Below are 13,386 nucleotides of genomic sequence, written 5' to 3' on the forward strand. Positions count from 1 at the left end.
CCTTATGTGTTGACTAAAATCAGATTCCAAAAGTGCTATTTGTGTTTGCTATTGTTTTTGTCTTTCTGATGGGATCTCCCCTTTTAATCCCATTATTTCAACACCTGTTGGACAATGCATTTGTACAGTCATGTGTGATAATGAGCTCATTTATTAAATGCAATTAATTAATACATTGCCACCTCTTGTTGTGTGTGTGTGTGTGTGTGTGTGTGTGTCTTCTGTGTTTCTGTGTTTCCGGCATTTCACATTGGAACAGCTCATTCACCTTCCTTGTCTTCTCTCCGCCCTCCCTCCTAGGTAAGTTAAAGAGCTGCACCTGAGCCAGCCACTGATTGATGCAGCACCACAGTCAAATAGTGGAGTGGAGTGGAGTAGGGGAACAGCAAACAGCCATTAAAGCAGCCAGCCGCCTACCCGCCACAATGGACCTACCTGTGTACACTAGATGGATGTGATGGAATGTACTGTCGTCCCTACATTTCAAGAAGAAGTAAGAATTGCAGTTGCAACAAACCCTTGCTTGCCTACAAAGAGAGCAGCAATTTGGATTTGTTACTTTGTTACCTGGAAGAATAACAAACTGTGCAAGGATGGAGGTTGTAGGAGCAAGGAGAAGTTGTCTGTAAAGTTGGTGGATGCTTATTTTCCATTTTGCAGTCCCTTGTCTCCCTCTTGTGGCCTCCTGGAGGCAAATAAATGTGCAAAAAAAAGACAGCCTGGCGGCCGGCTGTTGCAGTGTTGCCCTCTCAGGCAACACTGAGTGACTGACTGAGCCTCACCGTCTTATATAAAGTTCAGACGGAACTTTGCACGTGTCATAGTGGAGCCCTCAGGATTCCAGAGCCAGCTTTCTGACATCATAATGGGGCCTCAGAGATAGATAAAAGCCTGGGCCCAGGCAGTGTTGGTCAGTGCTGCTCAGCAGGCAGCACTGGACTGGATTAAAGCTAATACAAGTTGTGAAGGAACAAGGGGTGGCTGTGGGCATGCACTTACTGCTGCTGCTGCTGCCAGTATTTGCACGGCAGGAGGGCATTTGGGCGTTGCCAAGAAGGCGTTTTTATGTAGATTCCTCCTCTTTCAGCACTGCATTGTGGTGCAAGCAAAAGAAGCAAATCCTGTGTAGCTTCCTCTCCGGCCTTTATTCACCTCCCGCTTAGTAGCTGTAAATGTGTGTGAGCCTGCAGGGCCCCATGGAATTGCCTAGAAGTAGGCTGAATCGCTGCAAGGGGTGAACAGCAGTATTAGGCAGGCTCGGTCAACGCCAGGCCCATTCGGGTTATCGCTTCTCGGCCTTTTGGCTAAGACCAAGTGTATTTATACAGGAGGTTTTTAGTCAGAAGGTGCTCAGGTACCCTCTCTCTCGGCCTCGGGGGATCGTCCAGGTTCGCCTGGACTTCACCCCCGTGCTGCTATTTGGGAGAGAGGCTTAGTCCTGAGCAACGAGTTGCGATCCCCCCCAGCCCCTTGGTTTCCGTAAGACAAGGGGCGCAGCGAAAGCTGTGCGGTTCGACCTGGCCACGCTAATGGCAGGCGAACCCGATGCGGTGCCGGTGTACGCCCGGCTTAAGAATTCTGCACGATTTATCGTGGCAGAGGGTGGAGGCGGTCCCCGTGGTATTAAATTTTTAGTCCACGCCATTTTGGAAGATCTGCTGGCGGTCCACAAGAACGAGCTCTTGGCTATCCAGGACTACCCGAAGCGAGGAATCTACGATGTCACCTTCATGGGAGAAGGAATACTCCGTGATGCTATGGACCGAGCTGAGAGGAAACAAGGTGAACTCGTAGCAGCGGGAGTCAAGGTAGTAGAGCATGAATTTGAAATAACCAAACTCGTGGTGATTAAAATGTATTCCCCATATGTGAGAGATATGGAAGTGGCAGCATTTCTAGCTGCCTACTTCAAAAATGTCAAACTCCTGGGGAAAGTGATGAACGAGTGTGGAGTGTGGACCGCCAAATGGAAGTTTTTAGTTACGCTGATTAAGGACCCCTCCACCCAAGAAACGAGATTACCACCGGCTCGTTTTAAAATTGGAAATGTGAATGGCGACCTCTACTTCTCAGGGATGCCAAACTTCTGCAGGGCTTGTGGTACCTATGGACATACCAGTTTTAACTGCGATGTCACCTGCAGAAACTGTGGAAGCAAAGAGCACAATATAAGGGAGTGCACAGAAGAAAAAAAATGCAACTTTTGTCAAAAAACTGGTCACTTGTATTTTTCTTGTCCTCATAGGTACCGAAGCGGAGAAGAAGAGCAACCCGGGGCGCCCCCACGTGCTCCACCAGCGGACCAGCCCCGCCCTCAGGGAGAGGAACAAGCCAGTGCTGCAAAGGAGCAGCGGGGTACCTGGGCTTCAAGGGTACGGTCTGTTGGAGCCAAAGCAGGTACCTCACAGCCAACAGCCTCAGAGGAGAGAAGGGAGTCCAGTGCGAAGGAAAAACGCCAAGCCAAACGTAAGGCTGAGAAGGGGCAGGCCAGTGAGATAACTGAGGCATCCCAGAGTGCTGGTTGCTCAGTGGATGCCGGGCCTGCTCCCAATCCTGGGTCTCTAGATACGGAGTCTGAAGAGGAAGGTTGGCTGAAAGTGGGTCCCCGTAAAAAGGGTAAACAGGAGCGTGCCGGTAGGGGGGTGACAGGGGAGGAGCAAATGGATACGTCCGTAAAGCAAAGTGAGGCTCCTCCTAGGACCGCCCCCTCGTCGTTACTGGTGAGGAGGGTGGGCACTGTTCCCCCCGAGCCAACCGACACCCCGCCATGTGCGCAACCTCCCCCTCTAGAACGGCCTGCACGGCCTGCACGGCCTCAGGGGGGAGCGGCGGGGCCCTTGGGGGACCCACCCGATACAGACCTATATGGTCAGCCGTTAGAGACCCAGGTAAGGCTGTGTGAATCTGGACTCCCTGTATACGAGATGAGGGCTGTTGGCTCGACGCTCACGGAAGGTAGTTCCTCTCCTGAATCATCCCCTTTCTCGCTAGAGTCAGACGAGGGCGGGGAGATGAGTTCAAGCGAGATTTCTGGTATTGCTGGTGGAGGCCAAGTCTGATTTTAAGTAACACGATTATTTATTTTTTAAAATCAAGACTAACACAATTAAAACTCCACGATGTCTGAAATAAAGGGGATCTCCCTCAACGTGAGGGGCGCCAAGTCCAAAGTCAGAAGGGTTGCTCTCTTCAGTTTTTTATCTGGCCTGGCAGCCTCTGTTTTTTTCCTGCAGGAGTGCGGCATTCCCCATGCAATGAAGTACCATAAATACAAAGAGGATTGGAAGTATGGTCCATCAGTCTGGTCTGGATCTAACGAGTCCAGATCAGCAGGGGTCGCCATTCTTTTTAAGGGAAACGTTTTTATTGATTTTATTCAAGAGATTCTTCCAGGACGTATTTTATTGGTTAAAGCTTTTATTGACGGCGTAAAATGGCAGTTTTTAAATTTTTACGGCTCACCTGACAAAAATGAGAGAGCAGAGATGCTAGAAATGTTACCTCTTTTTATTAATACAACTGAGCCTTTTATCCTCGCAGGTGATTTTAACTGTATCCTGAGGGGGGAACGCCAGCTTACCAGTACTACAAGTAGGAATTACGATAAGACCTCTGGACTGCTCAAAGATATTGTAAATGATTTTAAATTAACAGATTTGTACAAAGAATGTAATAGGAGCAGCCCAGAGGAAGCCGGCGTTACCTGGAGCAACGCCACCTGTAGCTCCAGGATAGATTTTATTTTTTGTAATGAGAATGTACTGCCTTTTAATTGTGAAGTTTTAACTAATGTTTTCTCAGATCACAAGCTTTTATCATTTTATGTAAAGCGTGATTTTAATAAACCGGTGTGTAAGAAGTCCTGGAAGTTAAATGTTTCCCTTTTAGATGATCCACAGGTTTTTACTGATTTTATTGAATTTTACCAAAAATGCAGGCGGGGGAGAGACATGCGTACTCCCATCAGTGCATGGTGGGAGAAAATGAAAAAAAGAATAAAGGAATTTTTTATTAAAAAGAGCGTGGCGAAAGCCAGAGAAAAACATGCTTTTTTTAAAATTCTCAGCACCCGTCTGCAGACCCTGTACAAGATGAGAGATAATGAAATTGACGTTAAAACTGACATCACTAATTTAAAAAAAGAAATAGCTCAGTGCCTGGAGCAGAAAGGCAAAGAAATCATTTTTCGTTCCAAAATTCAGCATGTGGAGGAGAATGAGACCTGCTCCAGGTACTTTTTTAAAAAAATTAACAATAAAAAGGCTATTATTAAAAATATTGAAGGTGTGTCAGATGTACAGGGTATTTTAAGTAAAGTTCATGAGTTTTATGCTGACCTTTTTAGTGTTAAAACTGTGGATCATAATTTTATGCGTGACTCACTGAAGGAGATTACTACTGTTTTAGACCCTGTCTCCCAGAATTTTTTATTACAGGAGCTGACGGAGCAGGAGGTTTTAGAAACGGTAAAGAGTTTTAAAGCCGGAAAAGTTCCCGGACCGGACGGTATACCCAGTGAGTTTTATGTCAAATTTTATGACATTTTAAAAGAGGATCTTTTTAGCCTTTTTTATGAAGTTTTTAATTCCAAGATGCTGCCTAAGTCCTGGCGGAAGGGTGAGGTCTCCCTGCTACATAAGAAAGGTGACATCGCAGTTTTGAAGAACTGGAGACCAATAACCCTTCTGAATAGCGACTATAAAATAATGGCAAAAGTGTGCGCAAATAGATTAAAAGCCATAATACCCCACATTGTACACTCTAACCAGGTGTGTGGGGTGCCAGGCCGCAGCATCTGGGATAATCTTAACCTGGTAAAAGATGTGATTGAGGACACGAGGTCTAGAAGAGGTAAATTAGCCATTTTATCTATAGACTTCGAGAAGGCGTTCGACCGTGTCTCTCATTTTTATCTTTTTAAGGTTTTAGAGCGTATGGGTATACCTGAAGGATTTTTATTATCACTTAAAGCCTTTTATAAAGATTGCACAAGCAAAATTTTAGTGAATGGTTTTAAGACACAGGACGTGATTTTAGACTCAGGGGTGAAGCAGGGGTGTCCCTTGTCCCCACTGCTTTTTATTTGCGCATTAGAGCCTCTACTGTGTACAATTCGCCGCGATAAGTTAATACGTGGAGTCCCCCTGCCCGGGGGTGGCGGCGTAGAGGCTAAAGCAGTGGGGTACATGGACGATGTAGCGGTTTTTTGCAGGGACACCCTGTCGCTTCAGAGAACCCTCAGACAAATTGAGTTTTATTGCTGTGCTTCCGGTTTTAAGGTGAACTTCGACAAAAGTAATATTTTAAATATAGGAAGCATGGCTTTTAGAGACATACCCGTCCCTGTGTCAGATAATATTACGATTTTAGGTGTCTCCTTCAGTGAGTGCGATAATGGTTTTATCAGTTGGGACATGGTGGCGCAGAAGGTAAATCAAAAAATATGTATGTGGAACATGAGAAAACTTACCATGGAGGGAAAAGTTTTAATTATTAAAATGGTCATTTTACCCCTGCTTTTATATCTCAGTATGGTTTTCCCTCCCCCCACGGTTTTATTGCAAAAAATTACTAAAGCATGTTTTACCTTCTTTTGGAGTTCCAGAATGGAGAAACTTAAAAGAGAGATTGTGATGAAATCCAAACCGAAGGGTGGCAAAGATTTTCCGAATTTTAACAGGTTTCTTTTAATCAAGTTCTTCAGTTTCTGTTTTAATTCCCTTTTTAAAGAACATTATTGGTCCTATTTTTTACGTTTTAATACAGGGTTTTTAATGCGAAGGTTTGGGTGGTTCAACATTGTTTTATCCTCACCTTACGCTTTTAAACTCTCAATAAACTATGTGATTTTAGAAAAGATAGTGACCTTATTCAACCTGAAGGGAAAAAATGTAAATGAGCTGAAAAATAGTAAAAAATTAATTAAAGACCTAAGAGAAAGTGAGACGGTCAGCAGGATTGAGAATTTTAATGAGGAACGAAGTGCTTTTATCTTCAAAATTATTAATGTGTTTTATCTTTTTAATACACAGATGGACCTGGCCTGGAGCTGCATTCATCAATGTCTTCCATGCCGGGCATTCCAATACAGAAGGAGGCTCGCGAGGTCTGCCGTCTGCCCGAGGGAAGGCTGCCAGGCCGAGGAAACGATTCGACACATTTTTTGGACGTGTGATTTTGCGAAGGAATTTTGGAAAAAAATATTCCCTCTTTTGGTAAAGATGGCAGACCTGAAAGATTTGAATTATGAAGATATTTTATATGGACTATTTGGATGCCCAACCGCGAGCCAAAAGATAATAGCGTGGAAGACGATGAATTGCGCCAAAGAAGCTCTATGGAAGGCCAGGAACATCCTGATTTTTAAGCACGATGTTTTATCTACTGATGATGTTTTAGGTCTTTGTTTTAGCGAAATGTACATTTATTATTTATTAGACAAAAAAAGAAATGCCACCCTTCTTAATAAATGGTTTGTGAAAGAATGGAACTCCAACATATAAAGATTTGCCACCATGTCCCTTTTATGTAATGTAATGCAATGAAATATTGATTTTATTGTTATTTATTTGTACAAAAGTTGGTTTTATTGTAAACTGTATTTTTTATCATGAAATAAATCATTGACACCCCTGAAAAGGGGTAGCCAACTTAAAAAAAATCTGTTCTTATCAGTTTAATATCTGATACGTCCCCTATCTGGGGACCATATATTAAATGGATTTTTAGAACAGGGAGATGGAAATAGAGCTTGCTCTGTCCACTCCACGCATTGACCTGGTATTGCAGTATTTCCAGGACCGGTGCACCCTTCCCTTATGTGTTGACTAAAATCAGATTCCAAAAGTGCTATTTGTGTTTGCTATTGTTTTTGTCTTTCTGATGGGATCTCCCCTTTTAATCCCATTATTTCAACACCTGTTGGACAATGCATTTGTACAGTCATGTGTGATAATGAGCTCATTTATTAAATGCAATTAATTAATACATTGCCACCTCTTGTTGTGTGTGTGTGTGTGTGTGTGTGTCTTCTGTGTTTCTGTGTTTCCGGCATTTCACATTGGAACAGCTCATTCACCTTCCTTGTCTTCTCTCCGCCCTCCCTCCTAGGTAAGTTAAAGAGCTGCACCTGAGCCAGCCACTGATTGATGCAGCACCACAGTCAAATAGTGGAGTGGAGTGGAGTAGGGGAACAGCAAACAGCCATTAAAGCAGCCAGCCGCCTACCCGCCACAATGGACCTACCTGTGTACACTAGATGGATGTGATGGAATGTACTGTCGTCCCTACATTTCAAGAAGAAGTAAGAATTGCAGTTGCAACAAACCCTTGCTTGCCTACAAAGAGAGCAGCAATTTGGATTTGTTACTTTGTTACCTGGAAGAATAACAAACTGTGCAAGGATGGAGGTTGTAGGAGCAAGGAGAAGTTGTCTGTAAAGTTGGTGGATGCTTATTTTCCATTTTGCAGTCCCTTGTCTCCCTCTTGTGGCCTCCTGGAGGCAAATAAATGTGCAAAAAAAAGACAGCCTGGCGGCCGGCTGTTGCAGTGTTGCCCTCTCAGGCAACACTGAGTGACTGACTGAGCCTCACCGTCTTATATAAAGTTCAGACGGAACTTTGCACGTGTCATAGTGGAGCCCTCAGGATTCCAGAGCCAGCTTTCTGACATCATAATGGGGCCTCAGAGATAGATAAAAGCCTGGGCCCAGGCAGTGTTGGTCAGTGCTGCTCAGCAGGCAGCACTGGACTGGATTAAAGCTAATACAAGTTGTGAAGGAACAAGGGGTGGCTGTGGGCATGCACTTACTGCTGCTGCTGCTGCCAGTATTTGCACGGCAGGAGGGCATTTGGGCGTTGCCAAGAAGGCGTTTTTATGTAGATTCCTCCTCTTTCAGCACTGCATTGTGGTGCAAGCAAAAGAAGCAAATCCTGTGTAGCTTCCTCTCCGGCCTTTATTCACCTCCCGCTTAGTAGCTGTAAATGTGTGTGAGCCTGCAGGGCCCCATGGAATTGCCTAGAAGTAGGCTGAATCGCTGCAAGGGGTGAACAGCAGTATTAGGCAGGCTCGGTCAACGCCAGGCCCATTCGGGTTATCGCTTCTCGGCCTTTTGGCTAAGACCAAGTGTATTTATACAGGAGGTTTTTAGTCAGAAGGTGCTCAGGTACCCTCTCTCTCGGCCTCGGGGGATCGTCCAGGTTCGCCTGGACTTCACCCCCGTGCTGCTATTTGGGAGAGAGGCTTAGTCCTGAGCAACGAGTTGCGATCCCCCCCCCAGCCCTTTGGTAAGTCTCAGGACCCCATAGGGCGCAGCAATTGCTGTGCGGTTCGGCCTGGCCACGGAAATGGCAGGCGAGCCTGATGCGGTGCCGGTGTATGCCCGGCTAAGGAACTCTGCCCGATTTATCGTGGCAGAGGGTGGAGGCGGTCCACGTGGCGTAAAGTTCTTGGTCCACAAGATCCTGGAAGAACTACTGGCGGTCCACAAGAATGAGATTCTGGCTATCCAGGACTACCCGAAACGAGGCATTTTCGACGTCACCTTTATGGGAGAAGGAATCCTCCGTGATGCCATGGACCGAGCTGAGAGGAGAAAAGGTGAACTCGTGGTAGCGGGAGTCCAGGTAGTAGAACATGCCTTCGAAATTACGAAACTCGTGGTGATTAAAATGTACTCCCCATATGTGAAGGATATGGAAGTGGCAGCATTCTTAGCTGCCTACTTCAAGAATGTCAAACTGTTGGGGAGAGTTATGAACGAGTGTGGAGTGTGGACCGTCAAGTGGAAGTTTTTAGTAACATTGATAAAGGACCCCTCCACCCAGGAAACGAGATTACCACCGGCTCGTTTTAAAATTGGAAATGTGAATGGCGACCTCTATTTTTCAGGGATGCCAAACTTCTGCAGGGCCTGCGGTACTTATGGACATACCAGTTTTAACTGCGATGTCACCTGTAGAAACTGTGGAAGCAAAGAGCACAATATGAGAGAGTGCTCACAAGAGAAAAAATGTAATTTTTGCCAAAAAACTGGTCATTTGTACTATTCTTGTCCCCATAGGTACCGAGGCGAAGAAAATGAGCAACCCGAGGCGCCCCCACGTGCTCCACCAGCGGACCAGTCCCACCCCCGGGGAGAGGAGCATGCCGGGGCCGCGAAGGAGCAGCGAGGCACCTGGGCTTCAGTGGTGCGGAGTAATGGAGCCAAAGCAGGTGCCTCGCAGCCAGCAACCTCTGAGGAAAGGAAGGAGCCCAGCGCCAATGACAAAAGGCAAGCTAAGCGGAAGGCGGAAAAGGAGCAGGCCACCAATGATACTGTGGCATCCCAGAGGGCTGGTTGTCCAGTGGGTGCCGGGCCTGCTCCTGTACCTGGGTCTCAGGAGTCTGACTCCGAGCAGGAGAACTGGGTAGCGGTGGGTCCCCGAAAAAAGGGAAAACAGGAGCGTGCTGGTAGGAGGGAATCAGGGGAGGAGCAGATGGACACATACGTGAAGAAAAGTGAGGCTCCTCCTAGGACCACCTCCTCGCCTGACCTGGTGAGGAGGGTGGGCACTGTTCCCTCCCAGATACCGGACACCCCGCCGTGTGCGCAACCTCCCCCTCTAAGACGGCGTCAACAGAGCCTGGGGGGAGAGGCGGGGCCCTTGGGGGACCCACCCGAAATGGACCTACGTGGTCACCCAGTGGAGACCCAGGTGACGCTAAGCGAGAGTGGGCTCCCCTTGTACGAGATAAGAGTTGCTGGCACGGCTCTCAGTGAAGGTAGTTCCTCTCCCTTTTCGTCCCTCTTTGCAGGCGATTCGGACGAGGGTGGGGATATGAGCGCAAACGAGAGTTCTGGTAATGCTGGTGGAGGAAATGTCTGATTTTAAGTTCCACGAATATTTATTATTTTAAAATCAAGACGTTATTTTAATCTCCACAATGTCAGAAGTAAAGGGAATCTCCCTCAACGTGAGGGGCGCCAAGTCCAAAGTTAGAAGGGTTGCTCTCTTAAGCTTTTTAGCTGGCCTGGCAGCCTCTGTTTTTTTCCTGCAGGAGTGCGGCATTCCCCATATGATGAAGTACCATAAATACCAAGAGGATTGGAAGTATGGTCCATCAGTCTGGTCTGGATCTAACGAGTCCAGATCAGCAGGGGTCGCCATTCTTTTTAAGGGAAACGTTTTAATCGATTTTATCCAAGAGATTCTTCCAGGACGTATTTTATTGGTTAAGGCTTTTATTGACGGTGTGAAATGGCAGTTCTTAAATTTTTATGGCTCACCTGACAAAAATGAAAGAGAAGAAATGTTAGCGATTTTACCTCTTTTTATTAACACGACTGAGCCTTTTATCCTCGCAGGTGATTTTAATTGTATCCTGAGAGGGGAACGCCGGCTTACCAGTGCTACAAGCAGGAACTATGATAAGACCTCTGGACTGCTCAAAGATATGGTGGGTGATTTTAAATTAAAAGACGTTTATAAAGAGTGTAACAGGAGCAGTCCAGAGGAAGCCGGCGTTACCTGGAGCAATGCCACCTGTAGCTCCAGGATAGATTTTATATTTTGTAATGAGAATCTACTGCCTTTTAAATGTGAAGTTTTAACCAATGTTTTTTCTGATCACAAGCTTTTATCATTTTATGTAAAGCGTGATTTTAATAACATTATTAGTAAAAAGTCCTGGAAGTTAAATGTTTCCCTTTTAGATGATCCACAGGTTTTTACAGATTTTATTGAATTTTACAAAGAGAGTAGGCGGGTGAGAGACACGCGGGCTCCCATCACCACATGGTGGGAGAAAATGAAAAGGAAAATAAAAGAATTTTTTATTAAAAAAAGCGTGGCGAAAGCCAGAGAGAAGCAAGCTTTTTTTAAAATTCTCAACACCCGCCTACAGACCCTGTACAAGATGAGAGCGCACGAGATAGAGGTAAAAGACGACATCGCCAACTTAAAAAAAGAGATAGCTCAGTGCCTGGAGCAGAAAGGTAAAGAAATTATATTTCGTTCTAAAGTACAGCACGTGGAAGAGAACGAGACCTGCTCCAGGTACTTTTTTAAGAAAATGAACAATAAAAAAGCTATTCTTAAAAATATTGATGGGGTGTCGGATATACAGGGTCTTTTAAGTAAAGTTCATGAGTTTTATACTGACCTTTTTAATGTGAAAACTGTGGATCGTGATTTTATGCGTGACTCGCTGAAGGAGATTACCACTGTTTTAGACCCTGTCTCCCAGAATTTTTTATTGCAGGAACTGTCGGAGCAGGAGATTTTAGAGACAGTGAAGAGTTTTAAAGCAGGTAAAGTTCCTGGCCCGGACGGTATACCCAGCGAGTTTTATGTCAAATTTTACGACATTTTAAAAGATGATCTCTTAAACCTTTTTACCGAAGTCTTTCATTCCAAGATGCTGCCTAAGTCCTGGCGGAAGGGTGAGGTCTCCTTGCTATACAAGAAAGGTGACATCGCAGTTTTAGAGAATTGGAGACCAATAACCCTTCTGAATAGTGACTACAAAATAATGGCAAAACTATGCGCAAACCGTTTAAAAGCCATAGTACCCCACATCATACACTCTAACCAGGTGTGTGGGGTGCCAGGCCGCAGCATCTGGGATAATATTAATTTAATAAAAGATGCGATTGAAGACACAAAATCTAGAAACGGAAAATTAGCCATTTTATCCATAGATTTTCAAAAAGCTTTCGACCGAGTATCGCACTTTTATCTTTTTAAGGTTTTAGAGCGGATGGGTATACCTGAAGGTTTTTTACTATCTATTAAAGCCTTTTATAAAGATTGCACAAGCAAAATTTTAGTAAATGGTTTTAAGACACAGGACGTTCTTTTAAACTCTGGGGTGAAGCAGGGGTGTCCCTTGTCCCCACTGCTTTTCATATGTGCACTAGAGCCTCTGCTATGCGCAATACGCCGTGATAAACAAATACGTGGAGTCCCCCTGCCAGGGGGAGGCGGCATAGAGGCTAAAGCAGTGGGGTACATGGATGATGTGGCGATACTTTGTAGGGACACCCTGTCGCTTCAGAAAGCCCTAAAACAAATTGAGTTTTATTGCTGTGCTTCTGGTTTTAGAATAAATTTCAGCAAAAGTAATATTTTAAGAATAGGAAGCATGGTTTTTAGAGACGTACCCGTTCCTGTGTCAGATACTATTAAAGTTTTAGGTATCTCCTTCAGTGAGCACGACAATGGTTTTATAAGTTGGGACATGGTGGCGCAGAAGGTAAACAATAAAATTTGTATGTGGAATATGAGGAAACTCACCATGGAGGGAAAAATTTTAATCATAAAAATGGTCATTTTACCCCTTCTTTTATATACAAGCATGGTGTTCCCTCCCCCAACAGTTTTATTACGAAAAATAACAAAAGCATGTTTTACCTTCTTTTGGAGTTCCAGGATGGAGAAATTGAAACGAGAAACGGTAATAAAGTCCAAACCAAAGGGTGGCAAAGATTTTCCTGATTTTAATAGGTTTCTTTTAATTAAGTTCTTTAGTTTCTGTTTTAATTCCCTTTTTAAAGAGCACTATTGGTCTTACTTTTTACGTTTTAATACTGGGTTTTTTATGCGGAGGTTTGGTTGGTTTAACATAATTTTATCCTCACCATACGCTTTTAAATTACCAGCTAACTACGTAATTTTAGAAAAAATAGTGGCTCTCTTCAATTTAAAAGGGAAGACCGTGAATGAACTTAAGAATAGCAAAAAACTAATAAAAGACCTGAGAGAGAGCGAGACGGTCAGCAATGTAGAGAATTTTAATACACAACGATGTGCTTTTATTTTCAAAATGATTAATGTGTTTTATCTTTTTAATACACAGATGGACCTGGCCTGGAGCTGCGTTCATCAATGTCTTCCATGCCGGGCATTCCAGTACAGAAGAGGATTCGCGAGGTCTGCCGTCTGCCCGAGGGAAGGCTGCCAGGCCGAGGAGACGATAAGACATATTTTTTGGACATGTGACTTTGCAAAAGAATTTTGGAAAAAAATATTCCCTCTTTTGGTGAAGATGGCAGACCTAAAGGACTTAAACTATGAGGATATTTTATATGGACTTTTTGGATGCCCAACCGCGAATCAGAAAATAATTGCATGGAAGACGATGAATTGCGCCAAAGAAGCTCTATGGAAGGCCAGGAACATCCTCCTTTTTAAGCACGACGTTTTATCGGTTGATGATGTTTTAGGTCTTTGTTTTAGTGAGATGTATATTTATTTTTTATTAGACAAAAAAAGGAATGCCACCCTTCTAAATAAATGGTTTGTGACTGACTGGAACTCCAAATAAATATTTGCCCCATGTCCCTCTACATAAATTTTATGAAAATTTGATTTTACTATTGTTACAATGTAAAAATTATTTGTATGT

General features: G+C 44.4%; 1 non-coding gene across 1 annotated transcript; it reads left to right on the plus strand.

Moving 5' to 3' along the window:
• Positions 1-6,628: 6,628 nt before the first annotated feature.
• Positions 6,629-6,814, plus strand: LOC142685960 (U2 spliceosomal RNA). The gene has a single exon (XR_012855373.1). It is a non-coding gene; the product is annotated as a U2 spliceosomal RNA (small nuclear RNA).
• The last annotated feature ends 6,572 nt before the right edge of the window (positions 6,815-13,386 follow it).

Source organism: Rhinoderma darwinii (genome assembly GCF_050947455.1).
Source record: "Rhinoderma darwinii isolate aRhiDar2 chromosome 5 unlocalized genomic scaffold, aRhiDar2.hap1 SUPER_5_unloc_16, whole genome shotgun sequence".
In the NCBI taxonomy this organism is placed as follows: Eukaryota; Metazoa; Chordata; class Amphibia; order Anura; family Rhinodermatidae; genus Rhinoderma; species Rhinoderma darwinii.